Raw genomic sequence first — 6,564 nt, 5'->3', positions numbered from 1 at the left:
GTACCAGTGTACTGTGTACTGACAGATTCCTGAATATTCACACGCAAAGTAACCGTCTCACCGGCAACAGAGATTTGGAGCGCCAGACTCTAGGACGTGAGGGAGCTGGAAGCTGGAAGGGAAGGATGAACATTATTTGTTTGTTTTCCTCACTGAAATTGACCATTGAGTGAACATACCTTTTTTTTCCCTGACTTCAAGCCTGATCGAACCAGATTCACTATGATTGAAATATCAAATATGACGAAATGGGGAATAAAGTGGTATTATCAATTTGCATAGCGAATGTTTCCGATCTGGAAATCAAGGTCAGAATTGGTTGTGGAAACAGATTTTTTTTGTAACTGTCAAACCTATAATGGAGTTGTGTTACAACAGCGAAAGCTGTCGGGCTATGGGGGAAAGTATAGGTGGCGTGGGAACTCTTGGCTTGCACATTTAAAGTGACAGCACCTACCCGAGGGGCCGAATATCTTCCTTCCCAACAGTATGATTGTATGATATTATTCCGTTACTATTTCTTATTTCCTTGGTGAGAGACAAACTCGAAGGAACACAAAGTCAGTGAGGTGATCAGTTTCCAAAAATGATTCATTGAGAGCAAGCCAACTGCGTTTTATTGGTGCGCGCAGCAAGACGCAAAATAAAGCAGGTAGGTTCATCAGCACCAATTGATGAACATCAGTGTTCAAGTGTCAAACATTTATTTCATTTTAACATTTTCCGGCAGTTTATATCTGTTTTTGCTCTTTCTGCCTCGTTTTCAATTATATCCAAATTTCTCCTGTCTCTCCAATTTGAAATGATTAATTTATTCAATTTATTTAATTTGGCATTTCCTTTGGGTTTCTTGCAAACGTGGGAACTTGTCCCAAAGCCTTTCACTTGTTGGTTGTGTTCAGTCTGTTCACAGTGGTTTTACAGCTACTCACTGGGAACTGCCTCTTCCGGCTCCCTGACAATTTCAATTATTTTTGCCCATTAACTAATTTTCCACCGGATTCTCTGTGCAGAGTTGTCTCCCAGTTTACATGCTACAGAAACGGTATAAGAGGAACAGACCATTTGACCCACCTGGTATATGGCTGTGTACCTAGTCCAGGACAATCTCTCGATCCGAAAGACATTCCACCATTTGTCAATCTATTTTACCCTCTTCCTGTATTACCAGGACTTCCCACGAATATATCAATATTTTCTGCTCCAAATTCTCTCATTGGCATCAAATTACAGATTCTTACGTGTCTTGGTTTAAATTTATTTTTCTGAATATCTATATTTTTCTGATAGTCAGGATCACATATTGATGGCCTATTGCTCTACATTCACCCAGAAATAAATAATTTCGCCACGTGCAAAACCCGTTCATAACTTGAACCTGTTCATAATTTAAAAGATATTCTGTGAATTCCCCTCATGGGTTTTTGTTTTCCACAGAAAAGGCACCCAACGAGTTCAACCGCTCCAGAGAGACATGGATAATTGCTGATATATTTCCTCAGACATGTAAATTATCAAAGCTGACAACAAGCAGGGGTGTCCACACAAACATTAATACCTGCTCCTCACCCAGCAGTATTGTGGCTGATCTCTTACTTGAACATCACATTCCCACACCGTGACCTTACAGTATCCATTAATCCATCGCGCACTGCCTTGAATACACTCAACAACTGAGTGTCCAATATCTGTGAGATATTGTGTGCCACAGATTTATAACAATCTTTTGACTGAAGAAAGGTATTTTCCTCTTATCCCTAATGTCTGATCCACATGTTATGTAACTGTGACCATTCGATACAGACTCCTATCTTCAGGGAATGCCCACCATTTCAGGAATGAATCTGGTGAACATTAATTGCAGTCCCTTCACATCATGTCGAGCCTGACTTAATTTATAGACTAAAACTTTGCACATTGGGGCTCATTTGAGGTATGTTCTGCTCAGCCTCGCGCATTACCCAGGTGTGAATGCAGATCATTCAATCGTTCTCCCCTTTTGCAACAATTATTTATTGCTGCTTTTAAGTAAACATTCTCCCCGTTTATAATTGTTCATTCATGTTCGCGCTTCGCTTCATAGGATTAAGGCATCTTCCTAAGACTCGAACAGCACTGTGTTGTTTCACTTAACAGCAATCAGCGATATACATAATTACAGCAATCCCTCATCTCAAACATTTACACTCAATATAGAGGAATGTATTCAGTTCCAAGCTTTCACATATCGGTCTGACAGCGAATAAAAAGAGCAAAGCGATTGGTTATGTGAAGAAGATTTAAATACATGACTGGTAAAATCTCACTAATTTCAACCACAAGTTTCCGAATATTTATGAATCTGAAGCCTGTTGTGTCAGGTTTGATCTGGGTCACGTATTGAAGTAGCGGCTGTTGTTACCCAAAATGGCCGCAGTCGTGTTCAGGTTATTCACCCATACCTCTTTCAAATTGCATTACTCGGATTACAAACTGCTGCCCAGGCGTGAGCTTGGCGAATCTGCTGCCTTGCTTCGAGCCTGCACTTCCATTCAATGCGGTCATGGCTGATCCAGGACCTCAGTGCCATATTCTTCCTTTTCCAAAAACCCTTGGTGTCATTAAAATCTAAAAAGAAAAATCGATTTCCTTCTACAATACATTAAGTGACTTTTTCCTCCACAGCCTTCTGTAGTAGCTGATTTCTGGAGGTACACGACCCTTGGAGTGAAGAAAATTTTTCTCAACTCGGTCCTAAATCAGGATCCCATATCCTGATACTGCACCCCCTGCTTCTCGAGGTCCCAACCGGGGAAAATATCCTTCCTGCATCTAAGCTGTCCAGCACTCTATGAATGCTATACGTTTCAATCAGATCTTCTCTCATCCTTCTAACAGGGAGCGTTAGGTTTTTTAGGGAATATAAAGACTGACAAATCCCCAGAGCCTGATGGAATCTATCCAAGGCTGCTCAGGGAGACGAGAGATGAAATCGCTGGGCCTCTGACGCAAATATTTGTCTCGTCACTGGACACAGGTGAGGTCACAGAGGATTGGAGGATAGCTAATGTGGTCCCGTTATTTAAGAAGGGTAGGAAGGATAACCCGGGAAATTATAGGCCGGTGAGCTTGACGTCCGTGGGAAGGAAGTTGTTGGAGAGGATTCTTAGAGATAGGATGTATGCGCATTTAGAAAGGAATAAACTCATTAAGAATAGTCAGCATGGTTTTGTGAGAGGGAGGTCATGCCTCACTAACCTGGTGGAGATTGTTGAAGAAGTGACTAGAATGGTTGACGAGGGAAGGGCCATGGATGTCGTCTATATAGACTTTAGTAAGGCATTTGATAAAGTCCCTCATGGTAGGTTGGCGCAAAATGTTGGATCTCATGGGATAAAGTGGGAGGTGCCTAGATGGGTGGAGAACTGGCTTGGTCACAGAAGACAGAGGGTGGTAGTGGAAGGGTCTTATTCCGGCTCGATGCCTGTGACTAGTGGTGTTCCGCAGGGCTCTGTATTGGGACCCCTGCTGTTTGTGATTTATATAAACGATCTGGAAGAAGGTGTAACTGGGGTGATCAGTAAGTTTGCGGACGACACGAAAATGGCTGGACTTGCAGATAGTGAGGAACATTTTCAGAGGCTACAGAAGGATAAAGATAGGCTGGAAATTTGGGCAAAGAAATGGCAGATGGAGTTCTATCCAGTTCAATGCGAAGTGATGCATTTTGGTAGAACTAACGTACGGGGAAGCTATACGATAAATGGCAGAACCATAAAGTGTGTAGATACGCAGAGGGACCTGGGTGTGCAAGTCCACAGATACTTGAAGGTGACGTCATAGGTGGAGAAGGTGGTGAAGAAGGCATATGGCATGCTTGCCGTTATTGGACGTGGCATAGAGTATAAAAGTTGGGGTCTGATGCTGCGGTTGTATAGAACGTTGGTTCGGCCGCATTTGGAATACTGCACCCAGTTCTGGTCGCCACACTACCCGAAGGACGTGGAGGCTTTAGAGAGAGTGCAGAGGAGGTTTACCAGGATGTTGCCTGGTATGGAAGGGATTAGTTATGAGGAGAGATTGGGTAAACTGGGGTTGTTCTCACTGGAAAGACGGAGGATGAGGGGTGACCTAATAGAGGTGTATAAAATTATGAAAGGCATAGATAGGGTGAACGCTGGGAAGCTTTTTCGTAGGTCGGTGGTGACGTTCACGAGGGTTCATAGGTTCACAATGAGGGGCGGGAGGTTTAACACGAATATCAGAAGGAGGTATTTTACGCAGAGGGTGGTGGAGGCCTGGAATGCGCTGCCGGGCAAGATGGTGGAGGCGGAGACAGAGACACTGGGAACGTTTAAGACTTATCTAGATAGCCATATGAACGGAGTGGGAATGGAGGGATACAAAAGAACGTCTAGTTTGGACCATGGAGCGGCGTGGGCTTGGAGGGCCGAAGGGCCTGTTCCTGTGCTGTATTGTTCTTTGTTCTTTGTAAATTCCAGTAATTACAAGCCCAGTCCAACCAATCTCTCATCGGTCAGTCCCACCAACCAAGCCGAGTGAACATCCACTGTACTCCCTCTATAGCAAGTATGTCCTTTCTTACCGAGTGAGACGAAATCTACACCCAATAATCCAGGTGTGGACTCAACAAGGGCCGCTATTAAAACGTCCCTACTTATGAGTTCAAATCCTCTTGCAATGAAGACCAACATAATATTTGTTTTTCCAATTGCTTGGTGTGCCCGCTTCACTACTTTCACTGATTGGTGTTGGAGATCCCTTTGTATATCATAGAATCCCTACAGTGCAGAAGGAGGCCATTCGGCCCATCGAGTCTGTACCGACCACAATCCCACCCAGGCCCTACCCCCACATATTTACCCACTAATCCACGCATCTCAGGACTCTAAGGGGCAATTTTTAACCTGGCCAATCAACCAAACCCGCACATCTTTGGACTGTGGGAGGAAACCGGAGCACCCGGAGGAAACCCACGCAGACACGAGGAGAATGTGCAAACTCCACATAGACAGTGACCCGAGCCGGGAATCGAACCCGGGACCCTGGAGCTGTGAAGCAGCAGTGCTAACCACTGTGCTACCGTGCCGCCCCTCCATTCCTCCCAATATCATCGTTCAAATAATACTTTTCCTCTTTTTTGACACTGAGTGGTATAACTTCACATTTAGCCATGTGTTTGGCAATTCCCTCATGTTGTTTAAATCTCTTTGAAACTTCATTCCATCCTTCACACAACTCACAATTCCACCAATTTTTGTGTCGTCAACAAATTTGGAAGTTTTACTTTTGTTCCCCTCATCCAGATCATGTTTATGTTTTGCTCCAACCACTGGTCCGTGCGGTATCCCAAAATTCGCTGCCTGCCACTCAGAAAAACACACATTTATTCCCACTCTCTGTTTCCCGTCCATCAACCAACTCTCTACCCATGCCAATACAGTACCACTTCTCACATATACTTTAAATTTGTCCACTAACCTCTTTAGCAGATCTTATCAAAAGCTTCTGAAACTGCATCTACACTACATCTACTCGTTCTCCCTTTCTATTTTACAAGTTCCATCGTCCAGAAAACTCCAGGAGATTTGCTAAGCATGACTTGCCTCTCATAGTTCCATGTTTTTTTTCCAATTACGTTAATTCTTTTCAAATGTTCTGTTTTCACGACTTTTATAATAGACCTGTATCTTCCCCGCCACTGATGTCAGGCTAAATGCTCTGTAATTATTCCTTTTCTCTCTCCCTCCCTTAAATCTGTAGGAACTGCTCCAGAGTCAATCGAATTTTGGAAAATGATCACCAATGCACGCAGTATTTCTCAGAGATTTCTCAGTGCCTTCCCTTGCAGTTAACACGAATAGTGGAGTCTTGAGTGTCGACAATCTGCTCAGTAAAAGCGATTAAATATGTGAAAGCCCATGTCAATGTTTGTATCCCACATCTGCACGTTAAACCAACAATGGTCCAGATGCTGTCAACCAACGCCAATACCCACCCCCATCTCCCACTACACCGACCCTATTCCGTCAGGCGACACATAAGCGTTTCCTAGGACAGAACTGGGCCCGTCTCCAGAAACGTATCCTGCGCCGAAATCGAAATCTGCAATGGAAAAGATTCCGCAGGAAGCAGTTTCGTTTTGGTTCCAATGGAATTGAAGTGATTCAGATTCCAATAATAATCTGACTGTGAACATGAACCGGGAGAATCCGGAACACGGCGGTGTTTGGAGTCACTTACCGGCTGTGACTGTCACCTCCGTCCCGGATCCATCTTGGATCATAATAGTACCACAGTGACACCGCTCCGTACAAGAACCAGCGACAATTCAAACTGCCAAACAATTTCCACCATACAGTCAGAACGATACATTTACTCGGGGGGTTTAAATAAATAAACAATATTCAACGTTTCGAAGTCTCCTTTGGTTCCAACTGTTCTTTGTTATGCCCTGAGCTCTTCGTGAATAACCCCAGATGGGAAACATTCGCCTCATATAAATCGAAAAAAATATATGACAAAGAAAGCTATGAGTGGTTGGAATTAAACGGCATGAAACCA

This window comes from Mustelus asterias, unplaced genomic scaffold (assembly GCF_964213995.1).
Source record: "Mustelus asterias unplaced genomic scaffold, sMusAst1.hap1.1 HAP1_SCAFFOLD_87, whole genome shotgun sequence".
Taxonomy (NCBI): Eukaryota; Metazoa; Chordata; class Chondrichthyes; order Carcharhiniformes; family Triakidae; genus Mustelus; species Mustelus asterias.
This window is presented reverse-complemented; position numbering follows the sequence as displayed.